A 14,045-nucleotide genomic window follows, 5' to 3' on the forward strand; every position below is an offset into this window, starting at 1 on the left:
ATTCTCTATAGAGCACCACATCTCAATGATTCTCTGTAAAGTACCACATCTCAGTGAATCTCTGCAAAGTAACATATCTCAGTAAATCTCTGTAGAATACTACATCTCAGTGATTCCCTGTAGAGCACCACATCTCTGTGAATCTCTGTAGAGCACAACATCTCAGTGAATCTCTCTAGAGTACCACATCTCAGTGAATCTCTGTAGAGCACCACATCTCAGTGAATCTCTGTAGAGTACCACATCTCAGTATATCTCTATAGAGCAGCACCATATCTCAGTGAATCTCTCTAGAGTACCACATCTCAGTATATCTCTGTAGAGCACCACATCTCAGTGAATCTCTGTAGAGTACCACATCTCAGTATATCTCTATAGAGCAGCACCATATCTCAGTGAATCTCTCTAGAGTACCACATCTCAGTATATCTCTGTAGAGCACCACATCTCAGTGAATCTCTCTAGAGTACCACATCTCAGTATATCTCTGTAGAGCACCACATCTCAGTGAATCTCTCTAGAGTACCACATCTCAGTATATCTCTGTAGAGCACCACATCTCAGTGAATCTCTCTAGAGTACCACATCTCAGTATATCTCTGTAGAGCACCACATCTCAGTGAATCTCTGTAGAGTACCAAATATCAGTGAATCTCTGTAGAGTACCACATCTCAGTGTATCTCTGTAGAGCACCACATCTCTGTGAATCTCTAAAGCGCCACATCTCAATGAATTACTGCAGAGTGCCATATTTCAATTGCCCGCAGTACGGTACCACATCTCAGTGATTCTCTGTAGAATCTCAGTAAATCTCTGCAGAGTACCAGATCTCAGTGACTCTCTACACAGTGCTGCATCTTAGTGAATCTCTAGAATACCACATCTCAGTGAATTTCAGTAAATCACAGCACATTTAGAAAAGGAATAAAAAAGGAGGCTTCTTCTCTAAAGAGGTACTGTAATGGCATATAGTAATATGCACAACATTACTACTGAATGTACTGTAATATTCAGGAAACCCAGTTTTACATGAATTCTGCTTTCAGCATTAGAAACACTTCCTATATCTAAATATTGGTGTATACCCCCCCCCCCCCCCTTTTAGTGATGCTTAACCCACACTATTTTTGTCATAGGAGACCAGGTGTTGTTTCTGCTTACTTTGGATCACCCAGTAAACAAAACATTCTGCAATGATGCACCTGGCAGCAGTAAAGATGTTGCAGCTTGTGATAAATTTAAGAATGTAATTCATGGTAAGAAGAGATTTTACAATGGGCACACACTGACTAAGTACTTTATAGATGAATATTGTAAAATTTGAGCAATTTTAATTATTAAATGACAATTGACCCGAGAGGGACATGGTGGCTGCCATATTTATTTCCTTTTAAACAATACTAGTTGCCTGGCTGCACTGCTGATTTTTCATTCATCAGTATTGTCTGAATCACACAAATGAAACAAGCATCTGCCAGTCACACCTGAGTCACACATTTGTTCTGCATGTGCTTTTTCAGGGTATTAGAGGCAGAGGATCAGCAGGACAGCCAGGCAGTTTGCATGGTTTTAGGGTTCGTTCACACTAGAGGCATTTTTTGGAATTATTAAGCGCAGGCAATTTGTACAAATCGCCCTAAAAGCGCTTACACTATGCTTTCCAATGAGATAGTTCTCATTGGGGCGTTCCGTTTGCTTGCCGCTGACAAAAGCGCTGTATGTACCATTTTCAGGGCGATTTGCCCTGAATAGAAAGCATAGGAAAATCGCAAAGCCCTTGAAATTTCTGGGGCCAAAGTAATCACTTCCTGACTGACGTCAGGAAGTGATTTAAATAATTGCTTTGCTAAAGGGCTTACAAAAGCGCTTATAACACGCACAGCAGAGCGATTAGTAAAAAAAAAAAAACCCCAAAAAACCAGCGCGGGCAATAGCGCGAGCGCAAACCAATATGGACAAGGCCTAAAAGGAAATAAATATGGCAGTCTCTATATTCCTATCAGGTCAGTTGAAAGTGACACTGAAGCGAAAAAAACACTCATGATATAATGAATTGGTTGTGTGATACGGATAATTAATAGAGCGTTAGTAGCAAAGAAAATAGTGCCATATTTTTAATTTCAGGTATATAGCTTATTTTATAACATTGCATCATTCTCTAATAATTGCATTTTCCATGCTACACTCAGCATTTTAAATGATTTCACAGAGCAGGCTAATATGAGCCTTTGATCTTTTCTCTGCAGAAAAACCATAAACAAAGAAGAAACAATGAGCGACAGTTGAGATAAGTGCTTTCCATGAAATGATAAATTCGCAGACTTCAAAGAAGCTCTTTTGCATCGATAACAACTGAAGTTTCTTAATTAACTCTTCCTGTACTGGAAACAATAGGAGACTCATATCTGTGCTAATAATGTTTTATATCTTAGCAGTACTACAAATACAAATCATTACCGGTATATCATAAGTTTATTTTCACTTCAGATAAACTGTAAGAAAAAAACAAACCCTGGGTGATACTTACCTCGGGATGGGGAAGCCTTTGAATCCTAATGAGTCCTCCTCCATCCCGGCAATCCAGCACTGGAAGCCCCCAAACCACAGCCGACAAGGATGTCTGCTGTGGTGCCTGCAATATATACCTACCCCGGCTCCAGCGCAGGCGCAGTATTGGCTCTCCGCTCTGGCTCAGGTGGAAATAACCAAGCCCGATAGGGTCTGCTTGGTCCCCCGACTCGACCCTGCACAGTAGAGCGGACCCGATCGCCTCTGCTACTTTCACCTGAGCGGAGAGCCGCTACTGCACTTGCGCTGGATTGCCGGGAGGGAGGAGGACGGGGGAAGCCTCAGTAGGATCCAGAGGCTTCCGCCTCCCGAGGTAAGTATCCCCCAGAAGGGTTTTTTTTTCTTTTACTCTGGATTTTCTTTAAGTTACGTTCAGTAAAGTTCCTCTTTAACAAATTTTGTATGACTTTAAAGTGACGATCTTTTTCTTTTTTGAAAGAAGGTATCAGTTACAGATTCTAATCCAGTGCCCAGCTGAGTGAAACTTCATGGCTTTCCCCTTTAAACAAAGGCTCCCTACCAGCTGCCCTGCGCAGGGTCTTTGTTTGATTGTCAGTGTGGTTATCCTTTAAGACTTGATTAGTCTGAATTTGCTCTCCAATAAACTCGGGTGTCCTCAGCGCAAGTCTTCTGAATGACGTCTTCTGTAAGCCTTCCCTGCAGGCAACATTTGCTGTTACACAATGGGAAGGACATCCAGTTCAGCAGCCATCACTGCAAACACTGCAAGCCTGAAATGCTGGTTTCCCAGGACTAATGAAAAAGTGGCGTGCAGATGGAAAGTGTGTAAAAAGTTGCCCTGAGGTTACGAAGCATTCTTGAAGGTCTCCTGTAGTTCTGAAGGCAGATTCCTCCGCACTTATCGCAGTAAGTGCATTTATAGTGGTTCCACAACCTCCATTCTACATGGCCTGCCTCCTGACTAGCAAATATGGAACTGAAAAGTATAGAAAACACTGTTTTATAGCCTATTGTGCTAAGTGCTTTCTGGCCCTATGTATAGTTTATCTTGCATTGGCTGATGTCACATAAAGCATGTCTACAGTACCTCTTTTATATCAACTACTTCTTGCAGCACAGACCCTCACAGGTGCAGAATGCAATCTTCTCAGGTAACTCTGTCTGATCCTATTCAACTTATTTCATTAGAGTTCTTAAAATAGGATTTTCAGCCTAAAAGAGAAATGCACCATGTATGTATTTAGAGAGTTTAGCCTAATTCCCACTTATCTGTGACGAATCACAAGTTGTAATTTGATTTTAGCTGAGTCAGCTGGCTGCCACAGCAGATAAGCTAATTGGTATACACAGGATGTTAAAGTGTATCCGAGATGAAAAACTAGCTATAACAAAAAACTTGTCTATATAACTTTTCTAAAGTTTAGATTAGTTTACACAGCAAATCTAGCTGCAAACAGCTTCAACAGTATATGATTAGTTCTTCCTGTGATATATAATGAAAGCAGCCATATTCTGCTTGTCATCATTACACTCGGGCAAGCTGATCTGCATCTCCACCCCTCAGCCTGTGAAAACTCCACTCCCTACTCCTCCCCTCTCCACCCCCTTGCCTCTGCAATCTCTGGCTGATAACACCTCCTCCTCCTCCTTAGGGGAAAAAGCCTCCTCCTCTTGAGTAATGCCCTATAAACTATATGTCAGAGGCACAATTATGCAATGAGTAAAAGTTTATCTCGGATCCACTTAACCCAGTGTCTACTTCCATGAAAGCAGGAAGTAGGCACACTGCAGATTTATTGCAGGATTTGTATCAGCTGTAACAAATATTTTTTTTTTTTTTTAAAGTTTAGTACGTTGTTGCGTATCTTTTAGAGCAGAGAGGAAGTTCTGAGTTCAGGCCCGCTTTAATTAACTGCAGGATGGAGACACAGTACGTGTGAACAATTATACTCAAAAAAGTTTGCCACAGCAGTGGCCACACAGTAGACAGGTGGGAAGAACAAACCCAACCTCACTCAGGTCGTAAAGTCACTCTCTGTAGGATAGGACAAAATCCAGTGGAGAAAAAAAAATCCTCAACTTGGGGTGGTAAAAATTACACTTCTATTTCAGGCAAAATGGTTTAAAAAGAGGCGGTAGCATTGACCAAGGTTTACACAAAAAAAATGCTGAATTATATCATATGGAAAATGGGAAACTGCAATATACTGTACTATGAACTGCAGATTGCCTGAAACATACTTTAATTAATATAATGTAGTATTGCGTTCTGTGCACTAGACGGTGCTCAAGCCATTTGACTGTATAGTTTATGCCCAGAAATTGCCCTGACCACACCCTTGGTGTGATGCACCACTGAGGAGCAAGTGAGGAGCCAGTGCTGCTAAGAAGACTTCACTATTATTATTTTATATTTATATAGCGCCGATATTTTCCATAGTGTTTTACAGAGTATATATACAATCTTGTCACTAGTGTGCCTATTTCTGATTCCCTCCAGGGAGAGACCACACAACATAAGGGCTTGTTTACATTAGGGGCGATTTTGTGTTGTTTTTTTTAGCACTGGCGATTTAAAAAAAAAAAAATCGCCTTAAAAGTACTAGTGCAATGTTAACTTATGTGAGTGTTCTCACATGAGCGGTGAGCTTTCTATCCAATCGCAAACACGGCTCCTGCACCATTCTCTGAGCGTTTGCGATTCAATAGAAAGCATAGGGAAACCGCTAAGTGCTTGTAAAAGCACTTTGAAAGGCGATCTCCCAAGCGCTTCAATTAATAATTACAATGTATTTATTAATTTCCGGGGCAAAGGGTTCACTTCCTGACTGACGCCAGGAAGTGAAAAAAACATCGCTACACAAAAGCGCTTAGAGAAGTGCTTTTCTAACTGCAAATCGCTCTGAAAGCGCTTAGAAAAGCACTTTCAAAATCACCCAATCAATCGCTCAGCGCTTGCGATAGCGCTGACGATTTATAATCTGAAGAAGGCCTTAAAGGACTTACGAGCTGAAGCAAAAAAAAAAAAAGTTAGTTACCTTAGCTGAATGTCAGACCTCAGGGCAGACGATCCGTGCCTCCCTTGCTATTTTTAGACCAGCTATCATTAATCCAGCTGTTAATCCAGCTATCATTAGTGGCCCCGACCCTGGCCAGGGTCGCCTTAGCTCATGACGATTAGAATCGCCGCTTTAAAACTCCTCTGCCTGCGCAGTACTGAGGCTGCGCAGGATTACTGGGAGCGCACATCGTCGCTCGGTATACTGTTATACGTCATGTTGGCGTCACCACATGACAGCCCACATGACTGACTGCACTTCGAGCCGGCCGCGCCCCCTCAGCACCAGCGCTGAGCGAGGAAGGACGTTACCTAGCTACAGGATTTGTTTACTGCAGATTTGAATAAAATAACGTACTCTGCAAATCTGCAGTAAACAAATCCTGTAGCTAGGTAACGTCCTCCCTCGCTCAGCGCTGGTATTCTGTGCTGAGGGGGCGTGGCCGGCTCGAAGTGCAGTCAGTCATGTGGGCTGTCATGTGGTGACGCCCACATGATGAATAACAGTATACCAAGAGACGATGTGCGCTCCCAGGGCTGTAATCCTGCGCAGCCACAGTACTGCGCAGGCAGAGGAGTTTTAATGCGGCGATTCTAATCGTCATGAGCTAAGGCGACCCTGGCCCGGGTCGGGGCCACTAATGATAGCTGGATTAACATAACAGAGGGTCTAAAAATAGCAAGGGAGGCACGGATCGTCTGCCCGAGGTCTGACATTCAGCTAAGGTAATTAAAAATATTTAGTTGCACCACTAACACATACAAAGATAAATAAACACTCCTTCAAGCCTATGAGCATTTCAGTGCATACCTTTCACCCTTCTCTTTTCATAACTAGGGTTATACACAGGGTCGGACTGGGACACTAAGGGCCCACCAAGGAAGTTTCAGCCTGGGCCCCCCCCCCCCGATCCCCTCCTCCTCGCCACCCCCCCCCCCCCCCCCCCCCATTTTGGGCTCACATACACATGTACTCTAGAAATTTTGCATGAGTTTATGGTAGGGAAAAGATTGTGAGCACTTCTGAGGACAGTCTCCAATAGGGATATGTCAGCGAAAGTAAATGGGTGTCACCACGCACTGGAACATCGGCGTGGTCACGATGAGTCATGGGCAGACTTAAAAAAAAAAAAAAAAACACAACATAAGTAGCGGTGTTATTCACAGAGATTAGGTCCGACCAGATACATTTTAGATAAAATATTCAAGTAGTTACATGCCTCATGATAATTCATCAAGTAGTCAAATCGCAGCAGATTTTCCGACAAAATGCAATCAGGTTGGCGGCTGATACCCCCACAAAATGCAATCAGATTGGCGGCAGATACCCCCCAAAATGCAATCAGGTTGGTGCCAGATACCCCCCCCAAAAGTGGGCAGCAGTGACCAGAAAATCGTAATGTGGGCAGCAGACACCTGAAAATCGCAATGTGGGCAGCAGTGACCAGAAAATCGTACTGTGGGCAGCAGACACCAGAAAATCGTAATGTGGGCAGCAGACACCTGGAAATCGTAATGTGGGCAGCAGTCACCAGAAAATCGTAATGTGGGCAGCAGACACCTGAAAATCGTAATGTGGGCAGCAGTCACCAGAAAATCATAATGTGGGCAGCAGACACCTGAAAATCGTAATGTGGGCAGCAGACACCTGAAAATCACAATGTGGGCAGCAGACACCTGAAAATCGTAATGTGGGCAGCAGTCACCAGAAAATCGTAATGTGGGCAGCAGACACCTGAAAATCGTAATGTGGGCAGCAGACACCTGAAAATCGTAATGTGGGCAGCAGACACCTGAAAATCACAATGTGGGCAGCAGACACCTGAAAATCGTAATGTGGGCAGCAGTCACCAGAAAATCGTAATGTGGGGAGCAGACACCTGAAAATCGTAATGTGGGCAGCAGCAGACACCTGAAAATCACAATGTGGGCAGCAGACACCTGAAAATCGTAATGTGGGCAGCAGTCACCAGAAAATCGTAATGTGGGCAGCAGACACCTGAAAATCGTAATGTGGGCAGCAGACACCTGAAAATCACAATGTGGGCAGCAGACACCTGAAAATCGTAATGTGGGCAGCAGTCACCAGAAAATCGTAATGTGGGCAGCAGACACCTGAAAATCACAATGTGGGCAGCAGACACCTGAAAATCGTAATGTGGGCAGCAGTCACCAGAAAATCGTAATGTGGGGAGCAGACACCTGAAAATCGTAATGTGGGTAGCAGACACCTGAAAATCACAATGTGGGCAGCAGACACCTGAAAATCGTAATGTGGGCAGCAGTCACCAGAAAATTGTAATGTGGGCAGCAGACACCTGAAAATCGTAATGTGGGCAGCAGTCACCAGAAAATCATAATGTGGGCAGCAGACACCTGAAAATCGTAATGTGGGCAGCAGACACCAGAAAATCACAATGTGGGCAGCAGACACCTGAAAATCGCAATGTGGGCAGCAGACACCAGAAAATCACAATGTGGGCAGCAGTCACCAGAATTTTGTAATGTGGGCAGCAGTCACCAGAAAATCGTAATGTGGGCAGCAGACACCTGAAAATCGTAATGTGGGCAGCAGACACCTGAAAATCGTAATGTGGGCAGCAGACACCTGAAAATCACAATGTGGGCAGCAGACACCTGAAAATCGTAATGTGGGCAGCAGTCACCAGAAAATCGTAATGTGGGGAGCAGACACCTGAAAATCGTAATGTGGGCAGCAGCAGACACCTGAAAATCACAATGTGGGCAGCAGACACCTGAAAATCGTAATGTGGGCAGCAGTCACCAGAAAATCGTAATGTGGGCAGCAGACACCTGAAAATCGTAATGTGGGCAGCAGACACCTGAAAATCACAATGTGGGCAGCAGACACCTGAAAATCGTAATGTGGGCAGCAGTCACCAGAAAATCGTAATGTGGGCAGCAGACACCTGAAAATCACAATGTGGGCAGCAGACACCTGAAAATCGTAATGTGGGCAGCAGTCACCAGAAAATCGTAATGTGGGGAGCAGACACCTGAAAATCGTAATGTGGGTAGCAGACACCTGAAAATCACAATGTGGGCAGCAGACACCTGAAAATCGTAATGTGGGCAGCAGTCACCAGAAAATCGTAATGTGGGCAGCAGACACCTGAAAATCGTAATGTGGGCAGCAGTCACCAGAAAATCATAATGTGGGCAGCAGACACCTGAAAATCGTAATGTGGGCAGCAGACACCAGAAAATCACAATGTGGGCAGCAGACACCAGAAAATCACAATGTGGGCAGCAGACACCTGAAAATCGTAATGTGGGCAGCAGACACCAGAAAATCGCAATGTGGGCAGCAGACACCAGAAAATCACAATGTGGGCAGCAGTCACCAGAATATCGTAATGTGGGCAGCAGACACCAGAAAATCGTAATGTGGGCAGCAGACACCTGAAAATCACAATGTGGGCAGCAGACACCTGAAAATCGTAATGTGGGCAGCAGTGACCAGAAAATCGCAATGTGGGCAGCAGTGACCAGAAACCCCCCTCCCTCACCTAGGGGCCCCCCCTCCAGAATTGCAGCCAGCGGGAAATAATAACTTACCAGCATGACGGAGATGAGATCCGTAGCTCTGCGTGCCGCTGGCTGGTCTGCTCTCTGCTTCCTGAACTGACTGTCCAATCACGCTCTCGCAGTACTTCCTGCGAGAGCGTGATTGGACAGTCAGTTCAGGAAACAGAGCAGACCAGCCAGCGGCACGCAGAGCTACGGATCTCATCTCCGTGACTCATGCCGTTAAGTGATTCTTCCCCGCTGGCTGCAATTCTGGAGAGGGGGGGGGAGCGCGGAAGGGGGGCCCCTAGGTGAGGGAGGGGGGGGGGGAGGCTTCCGCCCCTCCCTGCCGATCTGTGCACAATGTCCCCCCTTCCTGCGCTTAGCCCCCCTCCTTTTTAGCACTGGGGCCCCCAGGAGGCGGGACGGCCGGGGCCCACCGATGGGACCATCGGTGGTTCGGTGGGCCTGTCCGAGGCTGGTTATACAGGTGGCAGCCATTAGCAATTCCTCCTTTGCCAGACACCTCCTATTCCACCAGTTTGCCGGATTCTGTCCAGCAATATGAAAGGAAGGAAGGGGTTCCTCCAATAAATGTAAAATATTTTATATTTCTCATCATGCAGCTGAAAAAAGGCTGCTATTTATTATTATAATTTAGAAAATAGATTTTATTTCTGAAATCTTGTATTTTTAATTTGGGTCCACTTTAACTTTTTTTTTTTTTGCTTCAGCTCGTAAGTCCTTTAAAGCGGACCCAAACCAAACATTTTTTTAATTCAAAATATTTAGTTGCACCACTCTGACACATACAAAGATAAATAAACACTCCTTCAAGCCTATGAGCATTTCAGTGCATGCTTTTCACCCTTCTCTTTTCATTACTAGCCATTACTTCTGAGCTTAGTAGGAGATTTTAGATCATGGGTGTGTTTGTCACTACCCTCCCTCACAGGGGCGTCGTCTATGTGAAATCTCACACAAGCTGAGATCACCTCCCATGTGACATCATCAGTAGCAGCCTGTGTTTTTTTTTTTTATTTATTTCCTCCACCAGCCTGCCGGATTCTGTCCCAGCAATATGAAAGGAAGGGAGAGGTTCCTCCAATAAATGTAAAATATTTTATACTTGTCATCATGCAGCTAAAAAAAGGCTGCTATTTATTATTACAAGTTAGAAAATAGATTTTATTTCTGAAATATTGTATTTTTAATTTGGGTCCACTTTAATGCAAGTAGGATGAAAGCAGGAATAATAAAAGGCAGCTCCAAATGCCAGTCACAAGGTGGTGCCATGTACAAAGCCACCGGACAGAGTGGGTGCGCAACACCCAGATACAACGCAGCACATGATCAGCTGAAGAGCAGGCATAATGCTGACCACTTCCAGTGCAGAGTTACACTGAAGTGGTACAGATGATTTTTAGTTCAGTGATTTTATTCCTCTTTATATAAAGCTGGTTTATAACATTCCTTTCAGGGACTCCACAAAGCAAAGAAGAGGAAATGTTAAGGCCAGAGATAAAAGAGGAATCTGACTGACTCAGGAAGTACTTGAACTTTTCTATTGTCTACGCTTCCCCAAGCCATGCAATTACAAATATGTTTAACTTTCCTGCTTTGTCACGCAGGCCACTGTGTGTGCTGAGAAAACCAACAGCTTTGGCTGCAGGACCTGCTCACTGTGGAATGCTGTGAGTGACATGTACAGCCAGGCAGCCTTGTGGCCAATAATGTCTTCTGGATTCTAAAGTAGGAGGAGCATTTAACAGAACTCGGGCATGAGTGCAAACTCCAGGGCAGCTCAAGGTCAAGTTATCTGGAAAGGACAAGAGTCAAGGTCCAAAGGACTCAGGGGATCCTGTAACATCCCAAACAGGGCCAGTTCTAGACTTTTTGCTGCCTGAGGCAAACTTGTGAGGATGCGCCCCCCCAAACCAAATTAGGAATGATGGCACAGCACCTGACAATTTACTCTGCTTCATTTAAAGTGACACTGAAACAAAAAAACAATGATGATATAACGAATTGTATGTGTAGTACGGATAATTACTAGAACATTAGTAGCAAAGAAAATAGTCTCATATTTTTATTTTCAGTTATATCGGGGGGGGGGTGGCGGGTTTATAACATTGCATGATTCTCTAATATTTGCAGTATACACACTACACTCAGCATTCTAAATGATTTCACAGAGCAGGCTAATGAACTTTTGAACTTTACTCTGCAGAAACAACAAAATACAGTGACAGACGCTTCAGAAGACCGAGCTCTCTGCGACTTTGAAAGTTGTGGAGCTCAGACAAGCTCTTTTGCATTGATAACAAGTGGAGTTTAACTCTTCCTGTACTGGAAATTATACTAGACTCATATTTGTGCTGCTAATGTTTTATTTCTTAGCTATATACAAATCATAAGTTTATTTTCACTTACGATTCCCTTTAACTACCTGGGGACTGCCTAACGCTGATGGGTGTGGCCGCGGCGGCAGCCCCAGGACCGCCTAACGCCGATCGGCGTCAAGTCCTGGGGCTGCAGTTTCCCAGGGAACGGCCGCGCGCATGCACGATCATTCCCTGCCACTTCAAGGAACGGAGTTCCATGATTAGCCTGCTAGCCGCCGATCGTGGCTAGCAGGCGGTTTGTAAACGAAAGGGGAAAGACATACCCTTTGTTTACAACTGTACAGCGCTGCGGTCCCCGGAACCGCTGTACGAGATTGGCAATCCCCGGCCTCTGATTGGCTGGGGAGCGCCGTCCTCTCATAGGCTGATGCCTATGAGAGGCGGAACAGGCCGGATCGCCATCCTGTTCAATTCAGGATCGAGGAGAGAAGGAGGGAAGGGGAGGGAGGGAAAAACAGCCTAGACAGGCTGAAAAAAAAAACCCCACTGCTGCCACAGGCAGGTCCCCTAAGGCAGGGGTCCCCAACCTTTTCCGGGCCGGGGCCCACTTTCTGACCAAATTTTTCTCCTTGGGGGTTATGGACAGTGTTGTGTGCATCGGGTTATGGGGGGGGGGGCGGCATAGCTAGCATAGTTGCCCCTGTATAGGGAGTTTAGTTGCCCCAGTATAGCTAGTATAGTGCCCAGTATAGCTAGTAAAGTTAGTGCCCCAGTATAGCTAGTAAAGTGCCCAGTATGGCTAGTATAGTGCCCAGTACAGCTAGCATTGTGCCCCAGTATAGCTAGTATAGTGCCCAGTATGGCTAGCATAGTGCCCCAGTATGGCTAGCATAGTGCCCCAGTATGGCTAGAATAGTTCCCCAGTATGGCTAGTATAGTGCCCAGTATGGCTAGTATAGTGCCCCAGTATGGCTAGTATAGTGCCCCGCATAGCTAGTATAGTGCCCAGTATAGCGTAGCCCCCCGCGGCCGTCGCTCCTGTTACCTTATGAGCGGGCGGCCGCTTCCTCTCACAGATTCCCCCAGGCGCCGCTCCCCTCCTCTTTGCAGCATATATTACAGCAGTCAGCGCGTCGCACGGCTGCTGTAAGGAGTAAAGGAAGTGGGGCAGCGGTTTCCATGGTAGCCGCGATGCGTATCGCCGCTACAGGAAGCCGCTGCCCCGCTTCCTTCACTCCTTACAGCAGCCGTGCGACGCGCTGACTGCTGTAATATATGCTGCAAAGAGGAGGAGAGCGGCGCCTGGGGGAATCTGTGAGAGGAAGCGGCCGCCCGCTCATAAGGTAACAGAAGCGGCGGCCGCGGGGGGAGGGGGGGATGCCAGACACACCGCGGCACGGCTGGAAAGTGCCCACGGACCGGCAGGTGGTTGAGGACCCCCGCCCTAAGGGACAGAAAAAGGAGAGGAGTCCGATCGCTGGGCTCCATAGCTGGGCTGTGCAGGAGGCTGAAAAGCCTGCACAGCCCAGCGCAACAAATAACAGCCTGGTTGTTGGGGGGGGGGGGTTAACACTGCGGTCGTCAAGTGGTTAAAGAGAACCCGGGGTAGGTTTGAAAAATCCTATTAAGACACAGAGGCTGCTGTATACAATGAGCAGCCTCTGTGTCCTTACAGACTGTCTCCAGGCTCCCCCTTGGGCTCTGCTGTCCCCCCAAAAAAACGCCAGGCTAGCGACATGCAGATTGTCGCTAGCCGGCTGTTTACCTAAGGCTGTCAGTCACCGCCGCTCCCCCGCCTCCTCTATAGTGCGGCTCCCCCGCCAGTGTCCCTTCCCTCCTCGCCTTCGTAATAGGCCTGGTGCACACCAAAAACCGCTAGCAGATCTGCAAAATGCAAGCAGATTTTGAAACGCTTTTTCTTCTTTTTCTGTAGCGTTTCAGCTAGCATTTTGCGGTTTTGTGAAGCGTTTTTTGTGTAGTAGATTTCATGTATTGTTACAGTAACGCTGTTACTGAACAGCTACTGTAACAAAAACCGCCTGGCAAACCGCTCTGAAGTGCCGTTTTTCAGAGCGGTTTGGGTTTTTCCTATACTTAACATTGAGGCAGAAACGCCTCCGCAATCCAAAATCTGCAGCAGCCCGGGAGTATGCGTTTCTGCAAAACGCCTCCCGCTCTGGTGTGCACTAGCCCATTGAAATACATTACCCAAGCGGATCCGCACCCGCAAGCGGATCGCAAACCGCAGCCGAACCGCTCTGGTGTGCACTAGGCCATAGTGTGGATCCGGCCTTAGGTTTTAGTTTATTCCTCTTGTGGTGTTTTCATGTAATTATGGTAATTATATAATCAAATTCTGTCACCCTGGAGAACCCCCAGAGACACTGGAGACATTCTGTACAGGGAGTCCTGGAATTTCCAGATTCTGAGCTAAGCTCTGTGCTAGTCTCCACCCAAACATAACAGTACAGTGCCACACCCTGTACAGTACTGAGAGCATGCCAAGCACAGAAATTACCTGCACCCACCAGCTTACTACTCCACGTCTCTTCAGCTCTGGCCTGATGATGTCATCAAGTCAGGA

The 14,045-nt window shown here is 46.1% G+C and overlaps 1 long non-coding RNA gene across 1 annotated transcript in view; it reads left to right on the forward strand.

Annotated features, from left to right (window-relative positions):
- LOC137521702 (uncharacterized) overlaps positions 1–10,812 on the forward strand; it is a 35,272-nt gene extending 24,460 nt beyond the window's left edge. The window contains exons 2-3 of the long non-coding RNA XR_011022181.1: positions 2,248–3,436; positions 10,597–10,812. This is a non-coding gene — a long non-coding RNA (uncharacterized lncRNA). The remainder of the gene's footprint in view (positions 1–2,247; positions 3,437–10,596) is intronic.
- Positions 10,813–14,045: the final 3,233 nt, after the last annotated feature.

Source organism: Hyperolius riggenbachi, chromosome 6 (assembly GCF_040937935.1).
Source record: "Hyperolius riggenbachi isolate aHypRig1 chromosome 6, aHypRig1.pri, whole genome shotgun sequence".
NCBI lineage: Eukaryota > Metazoa > Chordata > Amphibia > Anura > Hyperoliidae > Hyperolius > Hyperolius riggenbachi.